The following is a 23606-nucleotide window of genomic DNA, read 5'->3' as shown; positions in this document are numbered from 1 at the left end:
AATGTATATTTTTTCTAGGAGAATGTATATAGATTTCATCAGATTTTTAATGGAGAACAAATTAAATCCCACAATACAAGATAATTTTGTGTCTGTGTTTGTATGTGTGTATGTGTCACATTTATTAATTTTTAATTGTGGTAAACAATTAATTTAATTGTGGTAAACACATTTTACCATTTTAACCATTTTTAAGTATACATTTAATGATATAAAGAACATTCACATTGTTGTACATCCATCGCCATCATCCATCCCCACAATTCTGTCTTGCAAAACTGAAACTATATACTCATTAAAAAACTTCCCATTACGTACTCTCCAGCCCCTGGCAATCACTATTCTACTTTCTGTCGCTATGATTTTGTCTACTCTGGGTAGCTCATATGAATGCAATATTGGACTCTTTGTTCTTTTGTAACTAGTTTATTTCATTTCGTGTAGTGTCTTCAAGATTCATCCATGTTTTAAAATGTCTTTCCATTTTAAGGCTGAATGATATTCTCTGTATTGCACATCACAACTTGTTAGTCAATATTTCCAAGATTCTAAGTAAGAATTGACCGTGTAGATGACACATTTCCAGAGATGTACTCTTGTTAGAAAGGCAAACTACCTTAATAGAACATTGAATGTTATATCCAGGCTTATTCAAACATCACTGAAATATATTGACATTTGAGTATGGGTGATATAAATTTTCAGTGTTAACCAGAAATTTTAAGAAAATGTATTGACAATTAAGACTCACACACAGGTCGTCCTGACACACACACACACACACACACACACACACACACACACACACACACACACACACCATTTAATCTATAGCCCTATTTTGTAAGAACTTACATCTTTACAGATTCCAATCCATTAACTTGGTACACCCCACCATTGCTCAATATGTTCTTTAGATGGCTCTTTAGATGTTCAGCACTTTTTTGGTTAGACTGGGTCCTGGGAATGTGATGTTATTTATGCTATTGGAAACATCATCATAAAGGTAAATGTACTTTGTTTTTTTTGCTAGCATATAAAAATGGAATGGATATTTTTAGTGTTCTTGCTTTTATTAACTGCTAAATTCAGTAATTCTCCTAGCGGGGTTATAGATTAAACTTAACACTATGATGTTTTAAAACAAGCTTAATCTGTCCCTTTCAAACATTTTATTTTCAATTTTTACTTTACTGATTGTGTTACTACAATTACAATAGCTAATTACAACTACCTACCAATACATCATGTAGAGACTTGCCCACACGAGATATCTTTGCTTCATTCTTGATGTTCAGGGAATTTTCAGCATTTCATATGCTCCTTGCTGTGTTTTTGTTTATTTGTTTGTTTGTTTTCATTTCTTGTTGACTTTTTCAGGTAAAAATCATTCATATGTTTACAGAAATTTTGTTCTATTCCAGATAGTATACTTTATTAAATAAAACTTACTATCCTTTGAAAATGTATTTTTTTGCATTTATTGGGATGCCATATTTATATTCTTTTTTCCTTTTAATATAATAATTTCCCTCAAGTGACTTGTAATTCCTCACTGGGCATGGTGGCTCACTCCTGAGAGTGAGCACTTTGAGAGGCCTGGGCAGGAAGACTAACTGAGGCTAGAAGTTCAAGACTGCCAAGGGCAAAGCAGCAATACCTCATCTGCATTTTTAAGACATTTTAAGTTAAAAATAATTCACAAGTCTACAGTATCCTATTACTCTGAATTACTAAAATAAATCCCACTTGAATTATAACACATTATGTAAAATTGTTTCCTTTGGTTAATCACTGGAATATGTGGCATTTTTTGTCACTGTGTATAGATGTAATTTTATAAATTTGGCATTACTTAGAATGATTATTTAAAAACATTATATCTAATTTCATTTTTTATTATTGTTTTTATTTTTGAGACCCAGTCTCTTTTTGTTACCCAGGCTCTAGTCCAATGGTGTGATCTTGGCTCACTGCAATGTCTACCTCCCTAGTTCAAGTGATTCTGCTGTCTCAGCTGGGACTATAGGCACATGCTATACATTCCCAGCTAATTTTTGTGTTTTTCAGAGACAGAGTTCACCTTGTTGGCCAGGCTGGTCTCAAACTTCTGACCTCAAGGGATCTGCCCACCTTGGCCTCCCAAAGTGCTTAATTTCCTTTTATGTATGTATGTATGTATGTACGTATGTATGTATGTATGTATGTATGTATTTTTTTTTTTTTAGGGGGGTCAGTTTTTAGTATTAAGTTTATGCTGATCTCAGGAATATTTTGGAGTAGATTCGGTTGTCTTGATAGTTCTGGTCAAATTTATTGCTACCATAAATTCTGCCGTTCTTCTATTATATATTCTTAGTCTTTTTAATATATATATAAAACATATGCCTTACTTATAAGTTACCTGCCTTATTTGTGTTATTTTTGTTGATAACCTTGGATTTTCTATTTGTATAATAAAAAATCTACAAATAATAATAAAACATTACTTTCTTCCTTCCAAAGTATATGCTTTTCATTTTCTTACCTATTTAGTTGTGTTAGCCAGTACTTACAGGAAAAAGTTAATAGAGTAGAATGTTCTTATTTATTTACCACTGTGATAGATGCCTTTTGATTGATGTTTCTATATATTTTATATATGGTAACAGTTAATATTTTTGCATTATATAAGGAATTTATATTTTATACCTACATAATAAAGTAACATAAAAACATATCTTCACATCATGCATATATAAGCATTTTACATATGAAGAAAAGACTGTTACCTCTGCATTTTCTTGAAATAAAGAATGAGAATGAACTTTTATTGAATGAATTTCATCACTTATTGTCATAACCTATATTTTCCATGATTATATTATTATTTTAAACACATTTCCTAATATTGAGATTGGCATGTATTGAAATAAATCTCAAGCTATCACCACGAATTTTTCTTCAAACAACAGGTGTGGTCTACCAGCTAATTGTTAAAAAAAAAAAAATTGCTATCAATTATTTTATGCCTGTGCTATGTTTTTAAATTTTATGTTGATATTTTGCAAACTTTATAATAACATTTTAGAATGATTTTTTATTTTCTAAATCAATTGAAATATCAAGGAATTAATCTTGTTTTCAAAGAAAATACAGTTAAAGCATTTGGAGCTGATGAGGTGATGTCTTCGATGGGGAGAGTGTTTGAGGTGAAGAATGAGGTTTGGTCAATTTGGGATGATATATTTAGTCTGTTTTGAGTTTCTATTCCTTCTAGAAAAAAATATGTATAGTTCTGGAAAATTATCCATTACATCTAAATTTGCAAATACATGTGTATGGGATGGACCAAAGTAATTGGTTTTCATTTTTTAATCTCTTCCCATAGCTAGGATTTCCTCTGATCATTTATTTTATGCATTATGGCATCCCCAATTTTATTTGATGATCATTATATTGAACAGTTTTTCTGTCATTTTTTTTTTTCCTTACCAATGAACTAATGATGAGAATCTCATTTGCATTTATATCCTTCTTGGCTTTGAATCTTTACTAATTCCTTTCCAATTCCTGCTGTATCCTTTCACTTTCGCTGTTGTTGTTGTACTTCGTTTTTTCTTGAGAAAATACAACTTACAGTGAGAACCCTTCCTCGGAAATGGTACTACAGTGTAGTTTCTGAAAAAATAATTACTAATCAAGTTATACTATGTGGTTCTTCATGGCCCCAGTACTCTTGGCTGTGACAGTCTGAAATGCTAGTATTGAAAATTTCATCACCACTTATGCATAGGGAATTCTGCAAGCATATTCAAAATGAGGGTAAGAAAATAGCAAGGATTTCAGCCAGCCTATGTAAGACTGCAATTTATATACACTCCAAGAATGTAAATCCAGTATCATCCAAAACTCAAGCAAGGCAGGAATATTTAGCTGAACACATTATGAAGAGTTTAAAGTTGCCCTGGCAACAGAACTCTATTTAATAAATAAAAGTTCTATTCTGTGTTGAGCAGTCCTCCAGTTTTTTATCCCCCGTTGTCAGAAGTTTCCTTTCCCTTTTTCTTCTACTAGATTCAAATACTCTATATTTGACATAAGTATGAGTTTCCCATTGTATGCAAAATTATAAGAACTCCTGGATATTTCCAATATGGTTTTTGTTGTTGAATCAGAAACAGAATTCATTTCATGAACCCAGTTCCCACCTAAGTTAGCCAACTTTTGTAATGCTACTAAGAATATTTTCCCAGCCTTTTTTTTTTTTTCTACTGTCAGACCCAATATTCAGTTTTACCACTTATGTGATGGTATTCTACTATGATAGTAAACTTCAACTATTTTACAATGTCTGTATAAAATACATTATACTGAAAAACAATGTGTTTGCCTGTATTGGCCTGAATGAAAAATGTCTCAAAGCAAACCTTTTTCAATACATGTGCATTAGGACAATTTGAACTGTGCTATTGGTGATGAAGGTGCTGCCCAAAGAAACTGTGGTTTTTGAAATTTTAGTGCAATTTTTCTTTGTTATTTAACAAAAAATCTTGTGAAACTAACAGATTAGAAGCAAACTTCTACTTTATCTCTCCTTTAAAAGAAGACCTCTTAAGGTATATCTCAATCTATTTATTAACCACTTGAGGACTTTAAACTTTGGATTATAAATAAATTTAAGGCAGGGATAGTAGGGATATTAGATGTTCATATATGTTTATATTGTCATACTTCTCGGCAAACTACATGTGAGAATTTCTTTAGTAATTTATCTCTGTTGAAATGGCTGTAAAATAAACACAAGTTATCTAAAGGGAGAAATTTTTTTTCTGGTTTACATGAATTCTTTTAGAACTTTTGAATTATATCACCCCCAAAACAGAAAAATTACCACAAGATGGTTTGTTGTCAAATTCAAAGTAATTTGAAATAAATCTGTGTGTTCATTATTTTCCTAAGGCAATTTTCACGTTGGCAAATAATTGTTTCTAATACCTTTATTTCTAACACACCTGGGATCATTGCATAATAGCGTAATAGCCTTGATTTGAGGGAAGGGAATAATGCAATGATCAGACAGTTAAGTCAGAAAGATGGGGTATGTGTATTAGAGATTTCTACTGTTTTGTAGGGACACAGATTTTGTATGACTGGCAGTTAATGCTTTAAATGACACAGAAGTTTCTGTGTCTCAAATTGACATGATTTAGATTCATCATTTTTTCCATGTTTCTTATGGAAGCACTAATAAGTAGAAGAATGGCCTAGAGACTGTGAAAGCGAAAGAATAGATGGTTGGAATGTGACTGGTTATTTGAAACATCAAGGAATGACACCCTGTTCTTATCATTCCTTTATTGTCTATGTTTTTAAGAAAACTATTCCTCTATTATTCTTTCAAATGAACTTCAAAGCAGTTTGCATAGATCTTGTTTAGGAAGAGAGAGGGAGACAGAGGCAGAAATAGAGAAAAAAAGAGAGAAAAGGAAATGTAGGGAGGGAGAGACAGAGCAGAAAGGGTAAGAGGGTCGGAGGGAGAAACATAAAAGGAGGGAGAGAGGGGGCAGGAAGAAGAGACAGAAACAGAGATAGAGAGAAAAGGTAGAGACAGACAGTGAAGGAGGAGAGAGACAACACACACACACACACAGAGGGAGATAGAGAGAAACTGGTTGAGTAATACTTTCAAAATCATAATTTACAGGCCTGGACAAGAGAATACCTGTTTTGTGGTCAAGGAGTATTTACCAATTCACAAAAGTCATACAAATAAAGAAATGTCTCTAAATCAAAAACAATTCATAACAACACATGGAAAAGAAAGAAAAGGGAAAAAACAGCCCCCCCTTCTAAAGTCAACACATCATGTACTTCAGGGCCTCTCCTACTCAATGGAGGCTCCAGAAAGACTTCACCCTGTATTTCCTCCTCTTCATTTGGTATTCAGATATTATCACAGTGCTCCCTATTTTGCACCCCCAAACGATATGCCCAAATCCTTCTTTACCTTGGATGACTTTCTGTTTTGTTTATTTGTTTCTTGTTTTTCAACACTGTAGCCTAAAGTCTGTTCCACATTTCCCCCAAATGTCTTCATAGAATCTAACAATGATTTCTTTCTTTGCTCAAATTTTGTGATCTTTCTATTGTATTATTTCAGTTTGACTTTTGGTATAATTGATCATCTTCCTTGAAATATCATGGCTTCCCCAGCTTGGGTTCTATTAGTGACTCCTGCTTTTTCTTCATGGTTTTTGTAAGCCCTTTTAAATAGGTTTATGTCTCTCCTACCTCTTATCTCCCCAGCCACTTAATGTCCCTTGTAGTTATCAGTCCTCAAAGCTGCTGGTCAAGCTTCTATTATAGATCTCTAAACTACTTATCACTTTATGCCTAGTTTCTGTACAACATTTTAAATTGATTCCAGGACAATTACACACACACACACACACACACACTCACGTATGCTTCGTTATTATCATTCTTTTATTGTCTTTGTTTTGTGAAAATTATTTCTATATCATTCTTTCAAACACGCTTCAAAGCAGCTTGCACAGATCTTGTTGGTTAATAAGACAGGGAGACAGAGACACAAAAAATGTATATGTACATATAATTGCCCTAGAATCAATTTAAAATATGATATAATATACATAATCAAATATAATATGCATTTTATGTTTTTTATATATACACACATATAATTGTCCTGGAATCAATTTAAAGTATATATATTTGTATTTAGTGACAAGGTCTTGCTTTTTTGCCCCATCTGGAATTCAGTGGTATAATCACAGCTGATTGCAGCCTCATTCTCCTAAGCTCAAGCAATGCTCCTATGTCAGTATCCTGAGTAATTGGGACTATAGCTGTACACCACCATGACCAGCATTTTATTTTTTACTTTTTTATTTTTGTAGGGATGGGGTCTCATTATGTTTCCTAAGCTGTTCTCAAACTCCCGGCCTCAAATAGTCCTCCTGCCTTGACTTCAAACAGTACCATTTTATTTGAGGGCTCTTCTCTTACCTAAACAATCATCAAACCCCTTCCCATTTCCTGAATGTTTTGTCAATAATGAAGAAATGCTATTTCTATTAAAGTCATTGACATAAACTGAGCCATTTAAAACAAAAAAAAAGTGGTAGAAATACCTATCTTTTATTCCTTGCATTCAATCCTTATGTAAACATTCCTTATATTTCACATTCGACTGAAGTCCATGTGAATTTCATAAAATATGGTAAAATATTTCTCGTTACTTATTTCTAGTGTTATCTTTCAGAACACAATTTTGCTGCCTGGGGTTTTCATGACTGAATCCATCTTCAGCCACGCTTTCAGCTTTTAATGTCTTCCACAGGTCTCTTCTGCAAGCTCCGTTCAAAGTTTCCTTATTGGATATATTGATTCCAAAATTCATTTCCATTATGCCATTCAAATAGCTCAAACAGCTCCACAGAAATTCTATTCAATCTGGCTCACATCTTCCAACTCTTTGCTGTGAGTATTCTTTCCCACTTAGAACAGACTGTCCTTGCCTGATGTTCCAATCCTGCAAATTCTGAAGGTGCTTCCTAAGGTCTGAGTTCTTCGGGAGACCAGTCTGTTTGGATACTCTCTTTTTAAATAGTGTGAGTTAATGAATTAGATACTCAATCCAACGGGCTGTGTTCAGAGCCTCCCTAGGCCATTTACTCCCTATGTGATCTAAGCAAGCTATTTAGAATCTCTCACACTCAAGTGTCTCCACTTTGAAAACAAAGCAAAATGCCTGACTTATAGCATGTGCTTACATGGATTGTTTTGAGTATTTCTGTTAGTTCATTTATCTAACCCAGATTGACATAGACAGTGAATGTTTAATGTAATGAATTGAATTATTACTAAGTATAGACAAAAAGATATTTGATAATGTTCAGACTATTTTTCACAAACCTCCACTCCTCTGAAGTGCTGAGCTGCTTTGTCAAGCCAGACAGATTAGTCAGAAGTGCTGGAAGCTGGAGTATGTGTCCCCTGCCAAACTGAGAAGCTTCCATAGGGATATGGAATTTCACTCACACTCCCTGTAAAAGTTTATCCCTGTAAACAGAAGATTAGGAAAAGCTGTCTACTGAGGACTGTGAACTAAGGATAAGATGAACACATGTCCATATACCCGTATCATCCCAATCCTGCTTCTAGTCTTATTTGAGTTCCAGTTATAGTTACATCTTTACCAATTTGGAGTCTGTGACACAATCCTATAACTGTGCAATGCATTCTCTCCCTTGAGAACATGACTATCTCCTTCAACATGTAATTTCTTTTATACTGCCTTTCTGATTCACCCTTAGAAGAGGAAAGGGGGGTTGAGAAAACTTCTCAGTTGGTTGTGAATCTCATCCAATAGTTTAAAGGAGCTATCTATCTCCAAGAAAGAAACACTTAGGCATATCAATCCACGGTATTAATTCTTTCCAATGGAAAGTAGCTAATTCAAGTTGTTTCTCAAGCTTGTTCAGAGAAAGATAAGAAATAATACAGTAAAAAAAAAAAAATGGTTGATGTGAAACAGGTCACAAGTCTGTCATCCTGTTCTCCTTCTTGCATACCTTGAGAAAAAAAAGTACAGAGAGGTTAATTGATCAAACTTCTTTTGGTCAGCTGGCTGGGGGGGACAATGGATTGAAGGTATGTAATGAGAAAATAATGCATGTGTCATCTCCTTCTTTCAGGTTTAACAAATGGTCACACCTAATTAATCTAGTAACTAAGTTAAAAAGACCTACCATGCACACCATTCCCCAAAGGCTGGATATGCCTTGGGGTAAAATCAATGCAGTGATTAAAGTATTCCACAGATTCTTCACAGGTAGTATGCATTGTTCACCTTCATTAAAGCAGCGGAGTACAGAAAACATGAACACTTTTTTTCCTTTTGGTAGAAGGACTAGAAGGAAGTCATTAAATACATGAACATTTGAGCAAAAATAATAGGTCCATTGAAAGGGATAAGTCAAGAGTATCAATTGAATTAAATCCATTGGCAAAAACTAGTGGTTCTTAAACACCATAGAAAAAGGAAAAAGAACAAGTCATTTCACCATTTTCTTTAAATATTTCTTCTTTTTCATTTTTTAAAATAGAGACAGGATCTCACTCTGTCAGTCAGGCTAGAATGCAATGGTGTGATCACAGCTTACTGCAATCTCAACTTTCCAAGCTCAAGTGATCCCCCCATCTCAGCATCCTGAGTGGCATGGACTACAGATATATACCACTGTGTCTGGCTAATTTTTGTAATTATTTGTAGAGACAGGCTTTTGTCATGTTGCCCAGGCTTGTCTTGAACCCATGGACTCAAGTGATTCTCCTGCAGTGGTCTCCTAAATTGGGGTATTTTCTAAAAAGAATGCCTCTCTCCTTCAGCATGTAACTTCCTTTATTCTGCTCTCCTAATTCACCCTCAGAAGAGGAAAGAGAGTTTCAGAAAACTTCTTATTTGATTTGAAACTCATCCACTATTTTAAAGGTGGTATCTCCAAGTAAAAAACCTTTGGTGGGTATAATCCCAATGATGTAAAGACTTGGATAATGCTCATTATAGTTTCTTGGGTTTTTCCAGGTGTCTATCATGGTTAGAAAGTTGCACCTGTTATTCCTGTACTTTGAAAAGTCCTACAAAAAAAACCTCACATTCACAACCCAAGACCTTTCTCAATCCATTTTGGTGGTTGTGACTTTCACATCCTCTCCATACTGTAGTTATTTTCAATCCACACATGTATAGGTCTTAGGCGAGCCAAGAGGCACCTATGCTTTGGGAGAGAGGAGAATGTCATAAATCAGGGTAACTTTCTCTCTAGTGATAATTCTGGGAAGCCTATCCTATTTGTATGCATCAGGACATATTTCTCTACATGTAGCATTTCAACAGTTCCATGACAGCCATACCAAAATTTTAAATTCTTACCCATGGAAATCTTCCCCCAACATCATGCAACAAGTGACAGACCAGGAGTTCAAATGAAGATCTCTTCTGTTTACAAAGTCAGTACAAAATAAGTGGTGCACCTTAGGATCTGTCACCTTCTTCCTCTTTCGTTAGGTGGAGGTCTTCTCCCCCTTATTCTTAGTGGCCTCCTACTAATCCTTATTCGGATCGGAGTGATGCTGTCTTAGGTGATTACGGTTGACTCTTCTGCAGGCGTTCTGCTGCGGCAGTAGGCGTAAGAGACTTATAGTATTCGGGGCAGACTTCTCTTCCTCCTTCTCATTCTTCGTTCTATTCTCTTCTCCTTCCATTCTCTTCTCTTTATCTTCTCCGCGTCTATCTTGTTCTTCTTATTTCTTCTTTTCTTCTTCTCTTCTTCTTCTTCTTCTTCTTCTTCTTCTTCTTCTTCTTCTTCCTCTTCCTCTTCTTCTTCCTCCTCCTCTTCTTCTTCTTTCTTCTTCCACTCTTCCTCTCTCTTTCTTTCTTTATCCTTTTTGAGACAAGAGTCTTGCTCTGCTGCCCAGGCTGGAATGCAGTGCTGCAATCTCCCCTCACTGCAACCTCTGCCTTCTGGGTTCAAGCAGTTCTCTGCCTCAGCCTCCTGAGTAGCTGGGATTACAAGTGCATGCCATCACACCCAGCCAAGTTTTGTATATTTAGTAGAGTTGGTGATCTTCATCAGGCTGGTCTTGAATTCCTGACCTTATGATCCACTCACTTGGCCTCCCAAAGTGCCGGGATTACAGGTGTGAGTCACTGCACCTGGACAGGATTTGTCTTCTAATTGGAGCCACAGGATAATAGGAAAAAAAAAAACTTAGGTTTCAATTTTATTGACTGCCTTCTGACTGGGAAATATTGGACTAGTCACGTCCTCATCCACTAGTCACGTATATCATCTAGAGCTATATTCCTGTCTATATAAAATTGAACTAATAAAGTATATCCTCTTCACAACATTTTTTTTCTTTGAGAGATTCAAAAGAAAATATTTATGGGAAAGCACTGTGCAAATTTTGACAGCATTATCAAGATGAAATGTGGTATTACTACAGTTATTTTTCTGCTTCACTTAAAAGCTCAAGGAAAACAGTATTTTTTTTTTCTTTTACTACAAAGAGAAGTATGCTTCTGCCTGGAATAAGTTCTACTACTAACCTCAAATTATTATTTTTTACCTAAATGAGAAATAAATGAGTTGGCCCCATTATTTTGCCCTCTGGCTTAAATGGAAAAGTAGAAAATGAACTTCTCTTTGAAAAGCATATTCTACAACATGAGGTGCAATACAATAGCACTTGGACAATTATCCAACTATCATGACCCTGAGATTGACCCTCGTATTCATAGAACTCAGTAACACAGCAGGGGCAGGGAGGTGGACCTCCTACATGAAGGTTTACACAAGTGGAAACATATAAGAACTTGATATTCTATTGGAGAGTATTCAGTCTGGTATCATTCAGTGCCCCATGATCATTTTTTGTCTCCACAGATGATTTATTTTTATATTCATGGGTGAGAGATATGTCTTCTCATGCATATAATCAAGCTCATCATACCCTTGTCAAATAGGAAGAACCAACAATACATGACTTCTTTTTCTCTTGATTTCCCTAACACCTGCATTTCTCACTGGGTCTGATTTCAATTCACTATTCACTTGAGAGACTTCTTTACTAGGGCTGATGCAACTGTTTTTCTAACTAGACTTGAAGCCTTTCCCTGAATTTTGTAGATAACAAATTAAAAATTGATACAAAATAAACACCAAGTATGGGTAGTGTATGAGTTGGATAGCTTAGGTTGAAATCCCTGCTTCACTTTTATAGGACTGATTGTGGATAAATTATTTAATTTCCCTATGCCTTCTCAGACTCCCATATCTATAAAATTTGGAGAGCAACAGGATCCAATTCACAGGATGCTATGAGGATTAAGTGCATTACTACATAAAAAGTGATGTTTTAAAAAATCGTGTATTGGATACAATATATTCAACTCCATTGATGGACACACTGAGAGCCCAGACTTCAAGGCTATACAATTCATCCATGTAACCAAGAAACACATGTACCCATAATGCTATTGAAATTTTAAAAGTATGAGTTATTCATTTTTGTATCTACTACAAATCTGTATTAAAAATACAAAAATACTCTGAGAATGTTAACATAAATTTGTATTTCTTTGAAATTTGCTTTTTATAGGTATTACAGGTATCTGAAACAAAGCACCTTCAGTTCTAAATCTAGCATTGGATTTTGTTGGAGAATCTGCAGCCTTCCTGGCAGTGAGCAAGGACAAACATGTGCAGTGACAGGCTGTAAGATATATGTAACACTGCTGAGCTCTCCTAAGGGACCAACAAGCTTGCTGAAGAAGCTGCATGTAGATTCTACCCTCAGTACTAGTGATGCTTCAAACCAGAGAATTTCTGCCAGTCAAATAAGCATGCAATATGGTTTCTTTGGAAATAAGCATTTCCCAATCCCCAAATACCCCTCTGTACAGTTAATTTAACAGGATAGTCAGAGCTCTTATCATATAGCAGTCAAAACTTCAGCCCATAAGATTAGTCATTGTCCTAAGCAATCATTGTACATTGATTATTACCAATGACTTCCCATTATAGTTTTTGGATCTTTAGCATAAGCACATGTTTGCAAACTAGACAGTGAAATAATTAGTGTTGGCAAATATGGGAACAACAAAGTCACCCCAAAATCTGATAATCATGTCTAACCAAGTAATAATGTTTTAGCAATAAAATTACAGGATTATTCTGTTATCTAAAAATGTATAAAATAGGAATATGAAAAAAATGACAACAGCAAGATGTTTTATTTTATTTTATTTTATTTTATTTTATTTTTTTTTTTTTTTTTCAGGTTGAATTCCTCATAGCTTCTTTTTTTTTTTTTTTTTTTTTTTTTTTTTTTTTTTTTTTTATACTTTAAGTTCTAGGGTACATGTGCATAACGTGCAGGTTTGTTACATATGTATACTTATGCCATGTTGGTGTGCTGCACCCATCAACTCGTCAGCACCCATCAATTCATCATTTATATCATGTATAACTCCCCAATGCAATCCCTCCCTCCTCCCCCCTCCCCCCTCCCCATGATAGACCCCAGTGTGTGATGTTCCCCTTCCCGAGTCCAAGTGATCTCATTGTTCAGTTCCCACCTATGAGTGAGAACATGCGGTGTTTGGTTTTCTCTTCTTGTGATAGTTTGCTAAGAATGATGGTTTCCAGCTGCATCCATGTCCCTACAAAGGACGCAAACTCATCCTTTTTTATGGCTGCATAGTATTCCATGGTGTATATGTGCCACATTTTCTTAATCCAGTCTGTCACAGATGGACATTTGGGTTGATTCCAAGTCTTTGCTATTGTGAATAGTGCCGCAATAAACATACGTGTACATGTGTCTTTGTAGTAGACTAATTTATAATCCTTTGGGTATATACCCAGTAGTGGGATGGCTGGGTCATATGGTACATCTAGTTCTAGATCCTTGAGGAATTGCCATACTGTTTTCCATAATGGTTGAACTAGTTTACAATCCCACCAACAGTGTAAAAGTGTTCCTATTTCTCCACATCCTCTCCAACACCTGTTGTTTCCTGACTTCTTAATGATTGCCATTCTAACTGGTGTGAGATGGTATCTCATTGTGGTTTTGATTTGCATTTCTCTGATGGCCAGTGATGATGAGCATTTTTTCATGTGTCTGTTGGCTGTATGAATATCTTCTTTTGAGAAATGTCTGTTCATATCCTTTCCCCACTTTTTGATGGGGTTGTTTGTTTTTTTCTCGTATATTTGTTTGAGTTCTTTGTAGATTCTGGATATTAGCCCTTTGTCAGATGAGTAGGTTGCAAAAATTTTCTCCCATTCTGTAGGTTGCCTGTTCACTCTGATGGTAGTTTCTTTTGCTGTGCAAAAGCTCTTTAGTTTAATTAGATCCCATTTGTCAATTATGGCTTTTGCTGCCGTTGCTTTTGGTGTTTTAGACATGAAGTCCTTGCCCATGCCTATGTCCTGAATGGTACTACCTAGATTTTCTTCTAGGGTTTTTATGGTATTAGGTCTAACATTTAAGTCTCTAATCCATCTTGAATTAATCTTCGTATAAGGGGTAAGGAAAGGATCCAGTTTCAGCTTTCTACTTATGGCTAGCCAATTTTCCCAGCACCATTTATTAAATAGGGAATCCTTTCCCCATTTCTTGTTTCTCTCAGGTTTGTCAAAGATCAGATGGCTGTAGATGTGCGGTATTATTTCTGAAGACTCTGTTCTGTTCCATTGGTCTATATCTCTGTTTTGGTACCAGTACCATGCTGTTTTGGTTACTGTAGCCTTGTAGTATAGTTTGAAGTCAGGTAGCGTGACGCCTCCAGCTTTGTCCTTTTGACTTAGGATTGTCTTGGCAATGCGGGCTCTTTTTTGGTTCCATATGAACTTTAAAGCAGTTTTTTCCAATTCCGTGAAGAAAGTCATTGGTAGCTTGATGGGGATGGCATTGAATCTATAAATAACCTTGGGGAGTATGGCCATTTTCACGATATTGATTCTTCCTATCCATGAGCATGGTATGTTCTTCCATTTGTTTGTGTCCTCTTTGATTTCACTGAGCAGTGGTTTGTAGTTCTCCTTGAAGAGGTCCTTTACATCCCTTGTAAGCTGGATTCCTAGGTATTTTATTCTCTTTGAAGCAATTGTGAATGGAAGTTCATTCCTGATTTGGCTCTCTGCTTGTCTGTTGCTGGTGTATAAGAATGCTTGTGATTTTTGCACATTAATTTTGTATCCTGAGACTTTGCTGAAGTTGCTTATCAGCTTAAGGAGATTTTGGGCTGAGACGATGGGGTTTTCTAAATATACAATCATGTCATCTGCAAACAGGGACAATTTGACTTCTTCTTTTCCTAACTGGATACCCTTGATTTCTTTTTCTTGCCTGATTGCCCTAGCCAGAACTTCCAACACTATGTTGAATAGGAGTGGTGAGAGAGGGCATCCCTGTCTTGTGCCAGTTTTCAAAGGGAATTTTTCCAGTTTTTGCCCATTCAGTATGATATTAGCTGTGGGTTTGTCATAAATAGCTCTTATTATTTTGAGGTACGTTCCATCAATACCGAATTTATTGAGCGTTTTTAGCATGAAGGGCTGTTGAATTTTGTCAAAAGCCTTTTCTGCATCTATTGAGACAATCATGTGGTTCTTGTCTTTGGTTCTGTTTATATGCTGGATTACGTTTATTGATTTGCGAATGTTGAACCAGCCTTGCATCCCAGGGATGAAGCCCACTTGATCATGGTGGATAAGCTTTTGATGTGCTGCTGAATCCGGTTTGCCAGTATTTTATTGAGGATTTTTGCATCAATGTTCATCAGGGATATTGGTCTAAAATTCTCTTTTTTTGTTGTGTCTCTGCCAGGCTTTGGTATCAGGATGATGTTGGCCTCATAAAATGAGTTAGGGAGGATTCCCTCTTTTTCTATTGATTGGAATAGTTTCAGAAGGAATGGTACCAGCTCCTCCTTGTACCTCTGGTGGAATTCAGCTGTGAATCCATCTGGTCCTGGACTTTTTTTGGTGGTTAGGCTATTAATTGTTGCCTCAATTTCAGAGCCTGCTATTGGTCTATTCAGGGATTCAACTTCTTCCTGGTTTAGCCTTGGGAGAGTGTAAGTGTCCAGGAAATTATCCATTTCTTCTAGATTTTCTAGTTGATTTGCGTAGAGGCGTTTATAGTATTCTCTGATGGTAGTTTGTATTTCTGTGGGGTCAGTGGTGATATCCCCTTTATCATTTTTTATTGCATCTATTTGATTCCTCTCTCTTTTTTTCTTTATTAGTCTTGCTAGCGGTCTGTCAATTTTGTTGATCTTTTCAAAAAACCAACTCCTGGATTCATTGATTTTTTGGAGGGTTTTTTGTGTCTCTATCTCCTTCAGTTCTGCTCTGATCTTAGTTATTTCTTGCCTTCTGCTAGCTTTTGAATGTGATTGCTCTTGCCTCTCTAGTTCTTTTAATTGTGATGTTAGAGTGTCAATTTTAGATCTTTCCTGCTTTCTCTTGTGGGCATTTAGTGCTATAAATTTCCCTCTACACACTGCTTTAAATGTGTCCCAGAGATTCTGGTATGTTGTATCTTTGTTCTCATTGGTTTCAAAGAACATCTTTATTTCCGCTTTCATTTCGTTATGTACCCAGTAGTCATTCAGGAGCAGGTTGTTCAGTTTCCATGTAGTTGAGCGGTTTTGATTGAGTTTCTTAGTCCTGAGTTCTAGTTTGATTGCACTGTGGTCTGAGAGACAGTTTGTTATAATTTCTGTTCTTTTACATTTGCTGAGGAGTACTTTACTTCCAATTATGTGGTCAATTTTGGAATAAGTGCGATGTGGTGCTGAGAAGAATGTATATTCTGTTGATTTGGGGTGGAGAGTTCTATAGATGTCTATTAGGTCCGCTTGGTGCAGAGATGAGTTCAATTCCTGGATATCCTTGTTAACTTTGTGTCTCGTTGATCTGTCTAATGTTGACAGCGGAGTGTTGAAGTCCCCCATTATTATTGTATGGGAGTCTAAGTCTCTTTGTAAGTCTCTAAGGACTTGCTTTATGAATCTGGGTGCTCCTGTATTGGGTGCATATATATTTAGGAGAGTTAGCTCTTCCTGTTGAATTGATCCCTTTACCATTATGTAATGGCCTTCTTTGTCTCTTTTGATCTTTGATGGTTTAAAGTCTGTTTTATCAGAGACTAGGATTGCAACCCCTGCTTGTTTTTGTTCTCCATTTGCTTGGTAGATCTTCCTCCATCCCTTTATTTTGAGCCTATGTATGTCTCTGCATGTGAGATGGGTCTCCTGAATACAGCAGACTGATGGGTCTTGACTCTTTATCCAGTTTGCCAGTCTGTGTCTTTTAATTGGAGCATTTAGTCCATTAACATTTAAGGTTAATATTGTTATGTGTGAACTTGATCCTGCCATTATGATATTAACTGGTTATTTTGCTCGTTAGTTGATGCAGTTTCTTCCTAGCCTCGATGGTCTTTACATTTTGCCAAGTTTTTGCGATGGCTGGTACCGGTTGTTCCTTTCCATGTTTAGGGCTTCCTTCAGGGTCTCTTGTAAGTCAGGCCTGGTGGTGACAAAATCTCTAAGCATTTGCTTATCTGTAAAGGATTTTATTTCTCCTTCACTTATGAAACTTAGTTTGGCTGGATGTGAAATTCTGGGTTTAAAATTCTTTTCTTTAAGAACGTTGAATATTGGCCCCCACTCTCTTCTGGCTTGTAGAGTTTCTGCCGAGAGATCTGCTGTTAGTCTGATGGGCTTCCCTTTGTGGGTGACCCGACCTTTCTCTCTGGCTGCCCTTAAGATTTTTTCCTTCATTTCAACTTTGGTGAATCTGGCAATTATGTGTCTTGGAGTTGCTCTTCTGGAGGAGTATCTTTGTGGCGTTCTCTGTATTTCCTGAATTTGAATGTTGGCCTGCCCTACTAGGTTGGGGAAGTTCTCCTGGATGATATCCTGAAGAGTGTTTTCCAACTTGGTTCCATTTTCCCCCTCACTTTCAGGCACCCCAATCAGACGTAGATTTGGTCTTTTTACGTAATCCCATACTTCTTGCAGGCTTTGCTCATTTCTTTTTCTTCTTTTTTCTTTTGGTTTCTCTTCTCGCTTCATTTCATTCATTTGATCTTCAATCGCTGATACTCTTTCTTCCAGTTGATCGAGTCGGTTACTGAAGCTTGTGCATTTGTCACGTATTTCTCGTGTCATGGTTTTCATCTCTGTCATTTCGTTTATGATCTTCTCTGCATTAATGAGTCTAGCTGTCAATTCTTCCACTCTTTTCTCAAGATTTTTAGTTTCTTTGCGCTGGGTACGTAATTCCTCCTTTAGCTCTGAGAAGTTTGATGGACTGAAGCCTTCTTCTCTCCTCTCGTCCAAGTCATTCTCTGACCAGCTTTGATCCGTTGCTGGTGATGGGCTGCGCTCCTTTGCAGGGGGAGATGCGCTCTTATTTTTTGAATTTCCAGCTTTTCTGCCCTGCTTCTTCCCCATCTTTGTGGTTTTGTCTGTCTCTGGTCTTTGATGGTGGTGACGAACTGATGGGGTTTTGGTATAGGTGTCCTTCCTGTTTGATAGTTTTCCTTATGACAGTCAGAAGGACTCTCTGTTGGTCTGTTGGAGATTGCTTGAGGTCCACTCCAGACCCTGTTTGCCTGGGTATCAGCAGCAGAGGTTGCCGAAGATAGAATATTGCTGAACAGCGAGTGTACCTGTCTGATTCTTCCTTTGGAAGTGTCCTCTCAGGGGTGTACTCCACCCTGTGAGGTGTGGGGTGTCAGACTGCCCCTAGTGGGGGATTTCTCCCAGCTAGGCTACTCAGGGGTCATGGACACACCTGAGCAGGCAGTCTGTCCGTTCTCAGATCTCAACCTCCGCGTTGGGAGATCCGCGGCTCTCCCCAAAGCTGTCAGACAGAGTCGTTCGCGTCTGCACCGGCTCCCGCTACTTCCCCTGTTGGTCTTCAGCTGTGCGCTGTCCCCAGAGGTGGAGACTACAGAGACAGGCAGGCTTCCTTGAGCTGCTGTGAGCTCCACCCAGTTCGAGCTTCCCAGCGGCTTTGTTTACCTACTTAAGCCTCAGCAATGGCGGGCGCCCCTCCCCCAGCCTCGCTGCTGCCTTGCGGATAGATCGCGGCAGACTGCTGTGTTAGCAGTGAGGGAGGCTTCGTGGGCGTGGGACCCTCCTGGCCAGGTGTGGGATATATTCTCCTGGAATGCCTGTATGCTTACAGCGCAGTATTGGGGTGGGAGTTACCCGATTTTCCAGGTGTTGTGTGTCTCAGTTCCCCTGGCTAGGAAAACGGATCCCCTTCCCCCTTGCGCTTCCAGGTGAGGCGATGCCTCGCCCTGCTTCAGCTCTCGCTGGTCAGGCTGCAGCAGCTGACCAGCACCGATTGTCCGGCACTCCCTAGTGAGATGACCCCAGTACCTCAGTTGAAAATGCAGAAATCACCGGTCTTCTGTGTCGCTCGCGCTGGGAGTTGGAGACTGGAGTTGTTCCTATTCGGCCATCTTGCTCCGCCCCCAAGCTTTATTTTAATATTAAACAATTCCACCACACTTCTGAAGAATAAAGTTTTTGTGATTGTTAAAACAATGTATCAATTTTCAGGGAAATCTTTTTGTTTATCTACCAGACATGTTCTAACTTTGTATTGCCCAAAGTATATTAAATACAGATGTGTAATATAAAGCATCAATATCACCTGAAACATCCTATATAAGATCCAACCTGATAGATAGTTTGGTCGATTACATTGCTATACTGCTTAGTTTTAACTGGTTTATTTTTATTGTAGCAGAAGAGAAATGACCTGAAAAAGAAATATGGGTTTGATAATCACACACATGAGAGTACCATTTTGTAACTCAACAAAAGATAAAACATATTTCATCAAAAGGCTTCTCGCTTGGTGTCAGGTTGTCACATGTGACCACTCTGCAATGCGAAGCCATACTTCTTCAGTGCACAAAGTCATGTTTAAAGTTGGAAAAGAGGATGCTACAATAGTTTCAAAGTTCAGTGTTGTGGACCCAGGAAACTTTCTATAAGTCTTGCTTGATAACAATGTGATTGTACAAAATAAATGTTCTTAAGGAAATAACTTATGTAACATTTGCTACCTTTACTTAAACATAAATAAATCCCATTAAAAAGATTAAAAAAAAGAAATTTTAAAAGTAAATGCATAAAATATAAAAATAAATGAAAATACTTTAAAAAGTAATGTTTAAAGCACCAGAAACATAGGATGTACTGATAAACATTAGGCATTATTACTATATCAAATATCAGACCTAGAGAAGTTGCACAATAATTCCAATACTTTCCCAATGTATTGATAATGATGTTTTAAAATAGGTCACTCAATCTTTTTTGCATGCATAATTCTGCATGTAAAAGTTGAAGCAGGCTTTTCAGAAATGTGATTAAGGAGAAAAAAAAAATCACAGGCTCAAGTGATTTTCTGGGTGCATGCTTCCAACTATTAAAAGGAAAATTAACATCAATTTTACACAGTTACTTTCAAGAAGTAGAAAAAAAGAAGACAGTTTCTTTTTTTTTTTTTTTTTAATAGGATCTGGCTCTGACATGCAGGCTGCGGTGCAATAGTGTGATCTTGGTTAACTGTAACCTCCACCTCCCCAGGCTTCAACTGCCCTCCCAACTCAGCCTCCTGAGTAGCTAGGACTACAAGATTGTGACACCCCAAACCCAGATAAATATTTTATTTTGGAAGAGTTGTGTTATCTTGCCCAGGCTGGTCTTAAACTCCTGACCTGAAGCAATCCTCCTGCCTTGGCCCCAAAAGTGCTAGAATTATAGGTATATGCTACTGTGCCCCACTCAAAATCTTTTTATAAGGCCTTTATTCATTATCCTAATGCCAATATCAAAGACAATGCAAAAGATATAAGAAGTAAGATTGTACTCAGGAACAATGGCTCACGTTTGTAATCTCAGCATGTTGGGAGGTTGCAGCAGGCGATTGCTTGAGACCAGGAATTTTAGAACAAGCTGGCTTCTTGCATTGCAAAGATTCTTGCACTGCTGTTCAGTAGTATATGGTGAAATCCCATCTCTACCAACAATACAAAAATTAGCTGGACGGTGGTCGCACATGTTATCATCCCAGCTACTACTCCAGGGACTAAGTTGGGGGGATGGTTGGAGCCTGGGATGTGGAGGTTGTCATGAGCCAAGATTGTGCCACTGTACTCCAATCTGAGAGACAGATTGAGAATATGACTTAAAAATAAATAAATAAAATAAAGAAAACAAAGAAAGAAAGCATAAAATTGCAGACCAATATGGCTCTTGAATCAAGACACAAATCTGCTCAACAAAATGGTAACGTAAGGATGATTTGGACATTATGACTTTGGAGTAATCAATTTAAAATTACAATCTCTAAGAACCACATTATCTTCCTGCTGCAATGATGGCTAGCCAATTGCTGAAGATATAGGGTTTTAGCCCATTACAATGAATACATACATCAGGAAGGAGAGATGAATCTTTGTATTTTCATTTACCAGATTTTGAGGATACTTGTTACCATGGAAAGACAAATTAACCCTGCTTGATAGCCCCTAACTCAGAATGTTTGGGGATGTTGAATGATAGTTAGCTACTGCATTTTTTGTATGATTTTATTCTAAGATTTTTACATTGCTGTTCAGTAGTGCAAACAGGTAGTCATTTTCATTTCAGTGTGCTCTTTTCTGGTCACTTTTAGTGTGCCTTATGGTCTCACTGGAAGGGCTATCACTAGAGTCATTTCTTAGATCATCTGACAAATAGACTTCAATTTCTGAGATGCAAGAGTAAAGAGAAATTGTCAGTTTCCATCTTTCAGGGTTTATTTCCTATGATTGTCATTTTCTATTTCTAATTTTAATTTCTAGCATACTGAATCGTGAATAGAAATTATGCACCTTTCCTAACCTTTCAAAATATATAAGGTACTTAAATCCATAGAATAATACATTTTTAAATATTTTTAATGTTTTCTGTATATTTATTTTTATTGATAGAGAGAGTGGATTTAAATAATACATGAGGTGATCTCTTTCCATCCTTTGTTCATTCTTCAAAAAATTGGTTGTTTCACCTTTTAGTAAAATTCTTTTTAAAAATCTTAATTTTTACAGATGACTTGGTTAGTCAAATTTGAAAAATAACGTGGTCTTGGGAATTATTGGACAAAAATCACCAAAATATTTCTTACTGAATAAAGTATACCTACTTAGAAAAAATATTTGCCTCACAGACATTACAGACATAAGTTTTTTTTTTTTTTTTTTTTAATTATACTTTAAGTTCTAGGGTACATGTGCATAATGTGCAGGTTTGTTATATATGTATATTTGTGCCATGTTGGTGTGCGGCACCCATCAACTCATCAGCACCCATCAATTCATCATTTATATCATGTATAACTCCCCAATGCAATCTCTCCCTCCTCCCCCCTCCCCATGATAGGCCCCAGTGTGTGATGTTCCCTTCCCGAGTCCAAGTGATCTCATTGTTCAGTTCCCACCTATGAGTGAGAACATGCGGTGTTTGGTGTTCTCTTCTTGTGATAGTTTGCTAAGAATGATGGTTTCCAGCTGCATCCATGTCCCTAAAAAGGACACAAACTCATCCTTTTTTATGGCTGCATAGTATTCCATGGTGTATATGTGCCACATTTTCTTTTTTTTTTTTTTTTTTTTTTTTTTTTTTTTTGAGATGGAGTCTCGCTCTGTCACCCAGACTGGAGTGCAGTGGCCAGATCACAGCTCACTGCAAGCTCTGCCTCCCGGGTTCACGCCATTCTCCTGCCTCAGCCTCCCGAGTAGCTGGGACTACAGGCGCCGCCACCTCGCCTGGCTAGTTTTTTTTTTTTTTTTTGTCTTTTTAGTAGAGACGGGGTTTCACCGTGTTAGCCAGGATGGTCTCGATCTCCTGACCTCGTGATCCGCCCGTCTCGGCCTCCCAAAGTGCTGGGATTACAGGCTTGAGCCACCGCGCCCGGCCGCCACATTTTCTTAATCCAGTCTGTCACAGATGGACATTTGGGTTGATTCCAAGTCTTTCCTATTGTGAATATAGCCGCAGTAAACATACGTGTGCATGTGTCTTTATAGCAGCATGATTTATAATCCTTTGGGTATATACCCAGTAATGAGTTGGCTGGGTCAAATGGTATTTCTAGTTCTAGATCCTTGAGGAATCACCACACTGTTTTCCATAATGATTGAACTAGTTTACAGTCCCACCGACAGTGTAAAAATGTTCGTATTTCTCCACATCCTCTCCAGCACCTGTTGCTTCCTGACTTTTTAATGATTGCCATTGTAACTGGTGTGAGATGATATCTCATTGTGGTTTTGATATGCATTTCTCTGATGGCGAGTGATGATGAGCATTTTCTCATGTGTCTGTTGGCTGTATGAATGTCCTCTTTTGAGAAGTGTCTGTTCATATCTTTGCCCACTTTTTGATGGGATTGTTTTATTTTTTTTTTCTTATAAATTTGTTTGAGTTCTTTGTAGGTTCTTCTTATTAGCCCTTTGTCAGATGAATAGATTGCAAAAATTTTCTCCCATTCTGTAGGTTGCCTGTTCACTCTGATGGTAGTTTCTTTTGCTGTGCAGAAGCTCTTTAGTTTAATTAGATCCCATTTGTCAATTTTGGCTTTTGCTGCTGTTGCTTTTGGTGTTTTAGACATGAAGTCCTTGCCCATGTCTATGTCCTGAATGGTACAACCTAGATTTTCTTCTAGGGTTTTTATGGTATTAGGTCTAACATTTAAGTCTCTAATCCATCCGGAATTAATTTTCGTATAAGGAGTAAGGAAAGGATCCAGTTTCAGCTTTCTGCTAATGGCTAGCCAATTTTCCCAGCACCATTTATTAAATAGGGAATCGTTTCCACATTTCTTGTTTCTCTCAGGCTTGTCAAAGATCAGATGGCTGTAGATGTGTGGTATTATTTCTGAGGACTCTGTTCTGTTCCATTGGTCTATAGCTCTGTTTGGTACCAGTACCATGCTTTTTTGGTTACT

This window comes from Rhinopithecus roxellana, chromosome 22 (assembly GCF_007565055.1).
Source record: "Rhinopithecus roxellana isolate Shanxi Qingling chromosome 22, ASM756505v1, whole genome shotgun sequence".
Classification (NCBI taxonomy): Eukaryota; Metazoa; Chordata; class Mammalia; order Primates; family Cercopithecidae; genus Rhinopithecus; species Rhinopithecus roxellana.
The sequence above is the reverse complement of the archived record's forward strand: the minus strand, read 5'-3'. Positions refer to the sequence as shown.